The sequence below is a fragment of the Emydura macquarii genome, unplaced genomic scaffold (assembly GCF_026122565.2).
Source record: "Emydura macquarii macquarii isolate MOO-44397 ecotype Brisbane River unplaced genomic scaffold, CSIRO-AGI_Emac_v2 contig_3470, whole genome shotgun sequence".
NCBI classification, from domain to species: Eukaryota; Metazoa; Chordata; order Testudines; family Chelidae; genus Emydura; species Emydura macquarii.
Genome location: NW_027133607.1, coordinates 7,188,990 through 7,202,776, shown reverse-complemented (window position 1 = coordinate 7,202,776; position 13,787 = coordinate 7,188,990). Strand labels below are relative to the sequence as shown.

General features: G+C 41.7%; 1 protein-coding gene across 1 annotated transcript in view; it reads right to left on the bottom strand.

The window, feature by feature from the left end:
- The window catches only part of EXOC4 (exocyst complex component 4), a 542,063-nt gene that overhangs the window by 53,400 nt on the left and 474,876 nt on the right, over positions 1 to 13,787 (bottom strand). The gene's annotated exons all lie outside the window — the stretch shown is intronic.

Below are 13,787 nucleotides of genomic sequence, written 5' to 3'. Positions count from 1 at the left end.
TCTTTTCATTTCAGAAAAAAACATCATGATACAATTTTACAACTCTGCTAAAAGATTCAGATCCATTATCCATGACGTGTTCTGCAAGGGACATTAGGAACAGGCTCTCACCTTTTTATACTTTTGCTTCTCACTCTGTTCTATTCTATATAGATTCTATACCATGCACACTGCAGTAGGAGACTAACATCTGTCACGTGTCGTTCTTTTACTGTGTTTCTACCACAGTGGGGCCCTTATCTCACTGGGGCCCCTGGGCACTAGTGTAATAAGAATAAATTGGCGTTTTACAGAACAGGCCTGGTAAGAAATGGGATGGAATCAGTCAGACTAACAAATGTTTGCTTTCTAAAGAAGCAAATAAGAGGAGCACACACAAGAATGTGCATGTGTCAGATCAGACACCAAGTATTCATTTCAAGGAGATTTCTTAGGGGGAGGCAAACATCAGGAGACTTCTATGTTTTGAAGCCAGTGAAAGGACAGACAAGACATGTCTTTTTAGAATATCACAATTAGGAATGCCATCTTTCTCTCAATTAAGCCTCAGATCTTCATGCCCTTTGTCGGTCTTGGTACAGACGTGGGTACAGGAAAGAAATGGCCCTGGGTGATGCTGGTACCTGACTGCTTCCTGGGGATGGATGTAGATCAGGCATCCATGATGATGCCATTAGAACCATCAGCTCCCTTTGATACCGCTAGGTGAGACTGCAGTGGGAGAGTTACGGCTTTTGGGCAGCTCTGTTCTCTCCTTGCTTGACCTTTCTATAGTGGAGTGTAGGGCAACAGCTCATCATCCAGAGGTGCTGTTATATGGAATTCTACATGGTTCCATTGCGTCTCCCCTCCTATTCAACATGTACGGGGGCCTTTGGGAGGGACAATTAAGTGGCCCGGTCTGTGTCATTTTCAGTATGCTGATATCCCTCAGCTCTAATTCTCTCTCTCACCCGAACCAGGAGGAAAAAACCCCAACAAACAAAATTAAAAAGCCCACGTAGCCAATACGAAAATGAAAAGTTATTCAACTTAAATGATTTTCTCTCTGTGGGAGTAACAACTGGGCCCCTGCTCTCAAACAGTTCTTTCTTCTTGTGCTTACGTAGCTTTCCTTCCACTTTGATGTCTGGCTGTTGTGATGCAATCTGGATCTAATTTAAAGCATAAGCTCCAAGGAGCAGGGACGCTGTCTTTTTATCGTTTTGCAAAGGGCTATGTACACTTGTGGTGGTCAAGAAGTAATAAATACTGACAGCTGTCTTCAAGACACATGTCCACTTGGCCTGCTTTCTGCTGCAGCACAATTATTTGAGGGTCTAAGGTGTAGATCACTCACTGTCTCCATCTAAATTGGCCTGTTTGAAATCGTAGGGCTACATCTTTATATAAAAGGGAAGTCAACGAGCCATCACATCTGGATCTGGATTTTGACCCTCCCAAAGCTCAGAGGATATTTAGATACTGATTGGAGCTGGATGTAATTTTTCGGACAAAGCTTCTTTCCAATAAAAAAATGCAGATCGGGTCAACTGAAATATTTAGCAAATTCCTGTTGATTTTTTTGTTTAAAAAACAACTCCAAAAAAATCTGAAAAAATCAAAACATTTTGTTTTGACATCTTCTAAATGAAACATCTCAATTTTTCAATTTGAAGCAACTTTTCATTTTGAAACTTTAATTTCATTAACATTTTCTTTAAAAGGGTAACAAAGTTAAAAAGTAAAATGAAATAGGTCACTTCAATTCAAATGAAACATTTCATTTTACTCAAAACAATTTGTTTCCTTCTTTTCAGGTTTGCCAAAGCTTTTCATTTCAGGTTGACCTGCGACGATTTCCTCCCATGATTTTTCAGGTTGGTCAGCTAAACAAAAAATCAGTTATTTGCAGCATTCTTATAGTGAGGTTCTCTTCAGCCCATTGTAAAGATATGGGAAATTGGGTGCTAGATCCAGATTTGGATTATGACACCGTTCCCATTCATAGCTGGGGTGTCTAGACTGTGGGTTTGAGCCTAATATGCCCAGCCATGACTGCACTATTATTTCTTGTCTAAACTTCTCCCTCTTCTGTATTTTGAAAAAATAACAACAAACAACAGTAGTGACATCTCTCAGGACTTCCCTGAAAAGTGGATTTCCTCTTCCACTGACTGGGGGAACGATCTCATATGTATATTTAAATCTTCCTGCCTATCATTGTTTTCATTTTATTTAAAAAAAACAAAAAACAAACAAAAAATCCCCTTGCAACTGACAAATGTTAAACACTGCACATCAGTGCTCTGGCTTTCACTTCAGGGGACCTGGATGAGGACATCTGTAGAAGGATTATCTTGGTTAATCATCTTAGTCCTTGAGCCTGCAAACATGTATACACGTATGTAGCTTTACTCAATTGAGTAGTCCCACTGATTTAATTGAGACAAGGCATGTTTGTTGGATCTTTAATGTGCAGGTGCCCAAAGGAAGTGGGGGAGACGGAACATCATGCAATTTTGAACATTTCAGCCACCACTCTTGCTGTGGGTCAGGGTTGAGTTTCATTGGCAGATGTAATTTCGGGCCCAAGTCTGGAATACAGAAAGACTGCAGCTCAGGTTTTAGGTGCATTGGCAAAGTTATGCTTGTGGGTGTGGAGCTTGCCCAGCACCTTGAGTGCCTGGTTTACACACCCTGTACAGGATGCCATACCTGGTTCAAGGTGGCACGATGACTCCCTATGCGATCATAAGCATCAAATATAGACATCATCTCTGGACAATGTTGCTCTGATTCTCCAGTGTGCGCTAAGCTCCAGGATTATTTCACATACATGTCCAGAGAGCAAGGGGTTGAAAATTACTAGCCCACATTTATCAAGAGAAAACCACAGTGAAGAACATGGAGTCCAGTAAAAAACAGAAGGCACTTCTTTCCTGCACGAGATGAGGGATTTTAAGGGCCAGGCCAGGAGCTTACAAATAAAAGATCAGTGCATGGGGGGATTTTCTAAGTGCTCTGCACTGGTCAAACCCAGCTCCTGTTGAAAACTCCCACAAGGGGAGCAAAGTTGGGCAAACCCTGAGTGGCTTGAAAATCTCACAATTTGCAAGTGAATTAAACACTCAGACAAAGTCCATGCAGGGCAAAGGAGGCAGCAGGTTCAGCCTTTGAACGAGGAACGTATTATTGGCATTACAGCATTAGTCTAGCTAATTAAGGGAAAGCCTCCAGTCGTCAGCCAGGCCATAATGAAAGATTTTCCAGGTAAGTAGGAGGACTCTGGGGTGGAGACCCTCAGAGACCCTACTGAGGTGTGTAGGGAAAGAGAAGTGAAGCACAAACCAGTTCTAAGAGCAATGGAAGCCTACGAGTTAGCCACCACAGCTTCCTCCCATAAATCTGTGCTGCTAACTACAGGTTAAAACTAAAGCAAGGGAGGAGAGAGGAAGGCCAGCCAAGCTGACAAAAGCATGGCAAACTCATTTGAGATGAGTAGTGATAAGCTGGCCAGGCTGCAGCCCCCATCAGTTCAGTAAACACTAATGATGAGGAGAGCGCAGACTGTCACTGGTGATAAAGAGCCAACTAAACACTCTATTAGTTTTTCATTTTGCGAATTAATGTTCTTTATGGTGTGTGTACACTCGCCGGCTAATGAATTGTCTCGTTAAAACTGCCTGCGGTGCTCCTTGGCTGCCTCTGCCGGCAGGCATAAATTTCACAAGGAAATTAGCACTTTTAAAAAAGGCAATAACTCCTTTAAAAGTGGTTTGTTTTCCATTAGTTTCTGCAAACGTGCTGCCTTGAGAAAGGGATTATCAGGGGAAAACACACCTCTGAGTTTGAAGGGAAGGAAAAGAATAAGAGTGCAACATAATATTCTCGCTCCAGGGCAGTACAATCCATTCACGGTGTAAATACCTTCAGATTCACTGGACATTTTTTGAATCCGATCGCCTGGTAGGGGATGGCAAGAAACAAATTCCTGTTCTAAATTCTTAACAGAAATGAATCTCATGGAATACAGAGTAAGTTTTCTTCACTGAAAAACACCCTCCATATCTTATTTGCTCCTGCAGTATATGGATGTTATAATTCTAGGGGTTGGACATACAAGAATCCCATTGCCCAGGTCTAGTGTTTGCTGTTGTAGTGTATCGAGAAGATTAAGATGCACTTTCCATTCTAACTCCCCCGTTTACAGTCACTTATACTGTCATTTCCCGCCACTCCCCCCAAAAAGTTCCCTCTTGGGCAGAATTCTCTTATGTTCAGCTCAGAAATGAATTGGTTTGGAAAGCTTAACAAAAATCCATTCAGTTGCTACTGAGTTATCGGAGGCATTTTTCACCTGTTAAATGTTCAACACCCTCCTTCATGTTCACTTGGCTAGCTCAAAAACAGCTAAAGGCTTCACCTGGCTAATTCACACTAAAGACAAGGGGTGAAATCCTGGCTCCATTGAAAAACTCCCATTGACTTTAATAGAAACAGAATTTCACTGAACAGCTCATGTGATTCTTCCCTCACTGAACTCAGTAGGAGTTTTGACATTGATTTCAATGGGAAGCAGGGGTGAGGACCCATTGAGGATTGCCAGAATTTGTGAACAAATGAACAAAAGTGATTAAAAAAAACCCCCAAAGCCAAAGGCTACTGCTCTACAAAATGCACGTTGGTCATTTAGTTTTTGAAGGGTATTTTAGTTTTAGTTGTTTATAATAGCACTTCATAGCATTCCGAGTAAACGTACTATGCGTTTCATAAAATTAATGAAATCTCAGTAGTACCCGACCAACTGATAGCACTGTTATCTCCTCTGTGAAATCTCTGGTAAGAAGTGGAGTAAGAATATTGGGTATTGTGTGCGAATTAAAGAGTCTGTGAACATGTGAAGTGATGTTTAGCAAGATTCATCAGTATGCAGTCTAGGTGAACGGCACTTAGATACAGAAAGGGACTGGTACCTGCCCCGCAAATGACACTTTGATCTTTGAGATGCATACTACAGAGCCTACCATTCACTACTGTGAGCAGTCTCCACTGCCCTCAATGGGACCACACTTTGTAGTCAGCACTGTTTGCAAGATCTGGCCCCAAGCGGGATACAAGACAGTAACAGATGACAAATAAGAGGGTTGGGACCAAAAGAATGAGAGCTACAACTGCAAGAGATAATGAAGATAAAAAGAGATGCTTTAGTTACATACTCATCTTATTGATTCCTCCTTAGAGTGTATACGATTTTGGAAATAGTAGGGCTACATATTTATTTACTTATTTAAAAATTACTAAATTAGTTTGAGCAGCTAAATCCATGAAGGTGGTAGAAAAAGTAGAATAGAGATCAGTGTTGGAAGACAAATTGAAAGAAGCAAATCTTTTCAGGAATGATTTGGAGAAGGAGGGGGAGGCTGAGGTGTATGTAGGGCTTCTGTTTTGGGGCGTTAATTTCATTTTGGGGGGGTTTATTTTCAACTACTTTTGAGTTTTATATAGATATCCAAAAATCAGGGTGTTTCAGGGCTTTGTCTTTGTATATGCTGTAATGAGTAATGTATTTTACATTATATATTTATGTATATATATTATAGACATTACTCATTAAAGTAGAATCTATTGTAATGAGTAATCTTTTTGTAAGGTTTCTTAAGGTATGTCTTCACTGCCGTGGCAGCGGGGATCGATGCAGTGGCATCGATTGAGCAGGTCTGTGTAGACCCCCTCAGTCGATTGGAGAGCGCCTTCCGGTCAACCCCATTAATCCACCTCCCCGAAAGGCATAAGACTTCATCGATGAGAGAGTATTTCCCATCGATGCAGCACTGTAAAGATGCTGTGCTACGTGAATGTAAATACGTTGATGGGAGATACGCAAGCTATGTACCTCCCATCGACTGCCACCGCCAGTGTAGACCAAGCCATAGTGAGCTTTAATGTGGTACTCTTTCAGACAGCACTAGGTCAAAGCACACGAAGGAATCTTTAGTGCACATCAGCAGGATGAATTAATGAGCAACATGTTAGTGTGCTTTCGAAATCACACCCCCATAGTCAGTATTACTGCTCTGTGTAGACAAGTCATTGTCTACAAGTAACCATTTCTGGTGTTGTTCTGGTGTTATAAACACCAGTTTCTTCTTTTTTTTAATTGAGGTGTTTCATCAGTGTTCATCAGTTATAATCCAAAACTAGAAACCCTATATGTATGCTACAGAGGAACAGTGAGGATATTCCAGGCACAGGCAGCAAAATGGGATGAGGCACAGTACCACCCATAGGAGAGGAAACAAGGGGAGTAACTACGTCTACACTAGTGTGACACACTGCACCCCCCATGTTCACCCTTATAGTGTAATTGTGGATTGTTTTATGCCAAGTATCTCATGTAGATGTTTCTGGAATACTCATGACATACTGAACATTATTGTTACAGTAAAATGTTTGTTGCAATGTCATGTGTATGGTTATGAGGCTACACTATGTAATATTCCCAAAGAGATGTCCTCATAGCTTAAAACATATCCAGGCAGAACTTCCCTGGAGCAGAGGAGCAGTTTGCACCTCACTAAGTTATGCATAAAACAAACCCAGCTCTGCAGCATTCCAAGAACAAAGGACTGGCTAAGGTATCAACAAAGGATTGAAGGGACTCTCAAGTGAGCCTAACCCTTTTCCTTGGCCAGCTTGGAGTCACAATAAGGTAATGCTCACTAACTCAGGACATGGATGAACCCATACAAGGACACTGTTTGTCACCTGACCCTGAAGGGGGAGGGGGAGGACGAAGCCCCAGAGGGAAAAAAGAATATTTTAAAAAGGGGAGACATTTTGCTATTCTCTCTCTCTTCCACCTCCATCTACAAACACCACCGAGTAACTGAAGTGCTGATCACAGGGGGAGGGCCTGGCTGGAGGCAGACCAGCCAGCCCATGGTGAGAATCATCTGAGTTCAAAAGATTGCTGAAAGTGTTAAGCTTAGTTTAGAATGTGATTTACCTTTTGTTTTCTCTTGATCAAATCTGACTTGTTTTCCACTGACTTATAATCACTTAAAATCTTCCTGTACTGAATAAATCTGTTTGTTTTATCTAAAACAGTACATTTTGGTTTACGGTTTGTTAGAGACACCATTTGAAGTGACAAGGCTGGTGCATATCAATTTCTTTGATAAACTGACAAACATATGAGCTTGCAGTGTGCAGTGGGCAGCACTGAACATTGTAAGATGGCAGTTCCTAGGGTTGCATCTGGGACTGGGGATATTGCCTGGGGTCATACCACTGTATAATCCCATGAGTGGCTGGCTAAAGGCACTCACTGAGTTGGGAGCAATTTACCTGCTATAGGCTGTGTGTGAGCTGCCCAGGAATGGGGATTCTCACAGCAAAGCAGGGTAAGACGGGCTCCAAGAATGAAGGATTGGGGTGACACAGCAATTCACCAGTCCAGATTACACTAGGGGAATGTCACAACTAGGTCAGCAGACGTTTTATCCCAGATTTATAAGGAGCAGCGCAGACCCAAAGTGACAGGCTGACTTCTTTGCCACCAGCACTAACTGGAATTAAAGCAGAGTTTTCAGTTTTTTGTTTTCCCATTTTTCACAAATATAATGTGTGCGCAGCCAGTTTGACGGTAACAGTCTTACTGTATCAACATTAGGAAACGACCCTTTACTAACAATGGTTGTTATCAATGGGTCCTCCTGGATCCTCTCAGTTGGTTTTGAAAATGGTTTTGACCAATCTACACTATCAGTTCAATTGTTTCCAACACCAAATGAACCAGGGGTCAGGTAGCCTTTGGCACTAATGAGCCATTTTCCTAGTAAGAGATAGACAGGTGAGCCTTATGCATGCACTGAACTGGACGTGGTGCATTGGTGGGGAAGTGGCCCCCATCTGCTGCAGGCCTTGAAACTGGTGCCATGAATATTGGCCTTGCACTCCTAGTGTCACTGATGAGGAATCCTTAGCGGAAGACTGTTTGATTGCACTGCTAATTAGGTCACTTATTTACGTGACAATCTCCTGTGCTTCAGGGGGGGGCAGGTCGGAGGCAAGAAAACTGGAACAAGAGTAATTAGTGTCATCATAAATTTAAACTAAAAAGCTGACCCCCCCCCCAGGTACCAGATCAATGCTCAGGACGGTGTGGCATAGCAGTGTACATGTTGTCTAAGAAAAAAAGCCATAAGCCCTGTGGATCCAGGTCAAAAACCAACTTTCTAATCCTCTAGCCATTAAATATTTGATGCAAATGGTCAATGGGGTGAGGGCATTATCTGGTAATCTGCAAAACAAGTTTCTGTGCAGACCTATCAGGAAAGAAAGTTAGGGCACTGAATGTGGAGGGGAGATTGCTTTCAAAAAGGAACATAAGGGCCTGGCTAACAAGGCTGGCTGGAGATTGGGTGCCCTATTCCCAGTGGTCCAGAAAAGCAATGAGTCACTTGGCTTAAAAATGCCATAAAATGACATGCCAAACATTTGTGCAGGTAGGTGTCAATGGCCAAAAGTCCTTCCTCAAAGCTCAGCCATAGGCAGAGTAGTGACTGTTAAAATGCCCCTTTCTTCTCAATGTATCTGCTCCCTTCCAGTATGTCAAATATTGCCTGCTGACTTTACTATTACAGAGACGTTTTCACGGCCATTAGTCCTGGAGAGCTAACTCAGCTATGGGAGAACCAACTGGATTCTAGTCCACCAACCAAATGGTCAGCTCATATCTGCTGTTGGAGGCTCACATCCACAGCTTGGTTTTTGGATCCCAAGGTAATTTTGTAGTGCTAGCAATTAGAAAAAAATCCCAGTCTGATCCTTCAAATCACTCAGTTTGAGTCAATGCCCAGTGAGACAGAATACATTCAGAGCCCTACTTAGAACACAAGAACAGCCATACTGCGTCACACCAATGGACCTTCTAGTCCAGTACTGTGTCTTTCAACAGTGGTCAAATACCAGGTGCTTCAGAGGGAATTAATAGTGATCCATCAAGTGATCCATCCCATCAGCCATTCCCAACCTCTGTCAAACAGCAATCCCTGCCTGGGTAATAGCCATTGATGGACCTATCCTCTATGAACTTCTCTAGTTCTTTTTTGAACCCGGTTATAGTCTTGTCATTCACAACATCCTCTGGCAAGGAGTTCCACAGGTTGACTGTGTGTTGTGTGAAGAAACACTTCCTTTTGTTCATTTTAAACCTGCTGATTATTAATTTCATTTGGTGACCCCTAGATTTTGTGTTATGAGAAGGAGTAAATAACACTTTCTTATTTACTTTCTCCACACCAGTCATGATTTTTTACACCTCTGCCATGTCCCTCCTTAGTCATATCTTTTTCAAGCTGAAAAGTCCCAATCTTATTAATCTCTTCTCATATGGAAGCTTTTCCATACCTCTGATAATTTTTGTTGCCCTTTTCTGTACCTTTTCCAATTCCAATATGTCTTTTTTGAGATGGGGCAATCAGATCTGCATGCAGTATTCAAGATGTAGGCATACCATGGATTTATACAGAGACAATACAATATTTTCTTTCTTATTATCTATCCCTTTCCTAATGATTCCCAAAACTTTTAGCCTTTTTTTGACTGCCGCTGCACACTGAGTGGATGTTTACAGAGAACTATCCACAATGACTCCAAAATCTATTTCTTGAGTGGTAACAGCTAATTTAAACCCTATCATTTTATATGTATAGTTGGGATTATGTTTTCCAATGCGCATTACTTTGCATTTATCAACATTGAATTTCATCTGCTGTTTCTTTTGCACAGTCAACCAGTTTTCAGAGATCCCTTTGTAACTCTTCCCAGTCTGGTTTGGACTTAACTATCTTGAGTAGTTTTGTATCATCTGCAAATTTTACTACCTCACTGTTTACCCCTGTTTCCAGATCATTTATGAATATACTGTACAGTCCTGGTCCCAGTATAGACCCCTGGAGGACACCACCATTTACCTCTCTCCATTCTGAAAACTGACCATTTATTCCTGCCCTTTGTTTTCTATCTTTTAACCAGTTACTGATCAAGGAGAGGGCCTGCCCTCTTACCTCATGGCCAATACTTTGTTTAAGAGCCTTTGGTGAGGACCTTGTCAAAGGCTTTCTGAAAATCTAAGTACTGTACACTCTATCCACTGGATCACCCTTGTCCACATGCTTGTTGACCCCCTCAAAGAATGCTAGTAGATCTGTGAGGCATGATTTCTCTTTACAAAAACCATGTTGACTCTTCCCCAACAAACTGTATTCATCTATGTGTCTGATAATTCTCTTCTTTACTAGAGTTTCAACCTATTTGCCTGGTACTGAAGATAGGCTTACCAGCCTGTAATTGCCGGGATCGCCTCTGGATCCTTTTAAAAAAATTAGCTTCACCTTAGTTATCTTCCAGTCATCTGGTACAGAAGCGGATTTAAATGACAGGTTACATACCACAGTTAGCAGTTCTACAATTTCACATTTGAGTTCCTTCAGGACTCTTGGTGGATACCAGCTGGTCCTGGTGACTTAGTATTTTTTAATTATCAATTTGTTCCAAAACCTTCTCTAATGATACTTCAATATGAGACTGTTCCTCAGATTTGTCACCTAAAAAGAATGGCTCAGATTTGGGACTCTCCCTCACATCCTCAGCCATGAAGACTGATGCAAAGAATTAATTTAGTTTCTCTACAAGAGCCTTATCTTCCCTGAGTCCTCCTTTAGCATCTTGGTCCAGTGGCCCTATTGATTGTTTAGCAGGCTTAGTGCTTCTGATGTACTTAACATTATTTTTTGCTGTTACTTTTTGAGTCTTTGGCTATCTGATCTTCAAATTCTTTTGTGGCCTTCCTAATTATATTTTTACACTTACTTGCCAGAGTTTATGCTCCTTTCTATTTTCCTCAACAGAATTTAACTTCCACTTTTTAAAGGTTGCCTTTTTGCCTTTAACTGCTTCTTTGGCTTTGTTGTTTAGCTACTGTAGCACTTTTTTGATCATCTTAGTGTGATTTTTAATTTGGGGTATACATTTATATTGAGCCTCTATTATAGTGTCTTTAAAAAGTTTCCATGCAGCTTGCAGGGATTTCACTTTTGGCACTTTATCTTTCCATTTCTGTTTAATTAACTTCCTTATTGTTGTGTAGTTCCCCTTACTGAAATTAAATGCTATTGTGGTGGGCTGCATTGGTGTTTCCACCCCCCAGGGATCTTAAATTTTATTATATTATGGTCACAATTACCAAGCGGTTCAGCTATATTCTCTTGGACCAGATCCTGTGAGCCACTTAGGACTAAATCAAGAATTGCCTCTCCTCTTGTGGGTTCCAGGACTTGCTGTGCCAAGAAGCAGTCATTTAAGGTGTTAAGAAACTGTATCTCTGCATCCCGTCTTGAGATGATGTACCCAGTCAATATGGGGATAGTTGAAATCATTATTATTGAGTTTTTTATTTTTATAGCCTCTCTAATCTCCCTGAGCATTTCACAGTCACTATCACCATCCTGGTCAGGTGGTTGGTAGTATATCCCTACTGCTATATACTTATTATTCAAGACAGGAATTACTATCCATAGAGATATTATAGCACAGTTTGGTTCATTTAAGATTTTTATTTCATTTGGCTCTATGATTTCTTTCACATATAGTGCCACTCCCCCATCGATACGACCTAGTCTGTCCTTCCTATATATTTTGTACCCAGGTATTACTATGTCCCATTGATTATCCTTATCACACCAAGTTTCTGTGATGCCAATATACTCATTTAATACAAGGCACTCAAGTTCACTCATCTTAGTATTTAGACTTCTAGCATTTGTATATAAGCACTTTAAAAAAATTGTCACTTTTTAGCTGTCTGCCATTCTGTGATGTAATTGAGTGGGACTCTTTTTCATTTGACTGTTTCTCATCAGATCCTACCCATATTTTATCCTCTTCCATCTTCTCCTCCTTATTAGCATATAGAGAATCTCCATTAATAAATCCTCCCCTAGGGGATGTCTCTGTCTGAACCCCATGCTCCTCCACCCCTGTCGGCTTTCCCCCAGTCCTTAGTTTAAAAACTGCTGTATGACCTTTTTAATTTTACATGCCAGCAATCCAGTTCCATTTTGGTTTAGATGGAGACCATTCTTCCTGTATAGGCTCCCCCATTCCAAAAAGGTTCCTCAGTCCCTAATAAATCTAAACCCCTCCTCCCTACATCCTCTTCTTAACCATGCATCGAGACCCTGCAGCTCTGCCAATCTAACTTGCCGTGCACGTGGAACTCGAAGCATTTCAGACAATGCTACCACGGAGTTTCTGGACTTCAGTCTCTTACATAGCAGCCTAATTTTGGCCTCCAGGACCTCTCTCTTATCCTTCCCTATGTCACTGGTACCTATATGTACCACGACTACTGTTTCCTTCCCAGCACTACACGTAAGTCTGTCTAGATGTCTCAAGAGATCCACAACATTTGCACCTGGCAGGCAAGTCACCAGGCGGTTCTCCCAGTCATCACAAACCCAGCTATCTATGTTTCTAATGATTGATCCCCCATTACTATTACCTATTATTTTCCTAATACCTGGAGTTCCCTCCCGTGGAGAGGTATCCTCAGTGCAAGAGGATACTGTGACATCATCTAGAAGGAGGGTCCCAAATATGGGATTGTTTCCCTCCACTTGTTTGATGTTCTCCTTCCCTGAGACTTTCATCCTCCTCAACAGGACAGAGCTGTCATACAGGGGTGGGACCATTCTACTGTGTCCCAGAAAGTCTCATCTATGGACCTCTCTGTCTCCCTTAGCAGCCTTTTGTGCTATTTCATGTTATAAGCAATACTACCTGTAACAAGTACCCAGTCTTTGAGCCCTCCTCCTCGAGCTATGGCCTGTCAGCACTCTGACACCATCCTCCTTTTAAGACTCCTACATTGACTATGTAAGTGGCTCAAGGTATTGTGGTCAATGAATCCAAGCTCCTCTCATGCTCTGTGAGTTCAAATCCTGCCCAGGACAGCTTTCTGAGATGTTTGCATTCTGCAAGGGTGCCTTCAGGAAATTGTGGGTGAGTTTTTGGCCTGGGTTATCCAGTAGGTCAGTCTAGACTCTAGATGATCATAATGGTTCCTTCCGGCCTAAAAATCTATGAATCACTCTGCCTTAGGGCACCTGGCAATCATGTTTTTGCTTACATGATGGAACACACTTCCCCTTGACACCTGTATCATGGTGTGGTGTGGATGGTGGTGGTACCAACTGTAATGGAGGAAGGAGGGCATGGAGAGGCTTTCAGAGGGAGTTTGGACATGGTGAGTTTAAGTTATTTGTGTAACAACCAAGCAAGGATGTCAGAGCGACATCCTCAGATACGGGTTTGACAAGTAGATTCCTGAGTCGTCAGTGCAGATAAGGTAGCTGAAAATCTGTGAGTGAACATGATCAATCAAAGAAAGAACGGCTCAGCAAGAAGGGGGGCTAAAATGAAGACACTGTGATACCCCCCTATGGACAGTGGAGGAGGAGGAGTATGTGTAGCTATACAAATATGAAGAGAAGCAACAGAGGATGCCTGGTGAAAGCCCAGAGTGGATAAGAAGTTGAGAAGGAAGGGTTTTGACCCAGCTTTTAGTGTACATAGTAAGTGTACCATTAGCTTTTTTAAGTACGCTGACCTGAGCTGAGGAATGGAATGGATACTGGAAGACGACAAGACTGCTTATGTTGCTAAAAAGGAAAACCCTCATTTAGTTTAAGTTACGTCTAAGCAACCGGAATTCATCAGAGAATACAAGCACTCACAATTTA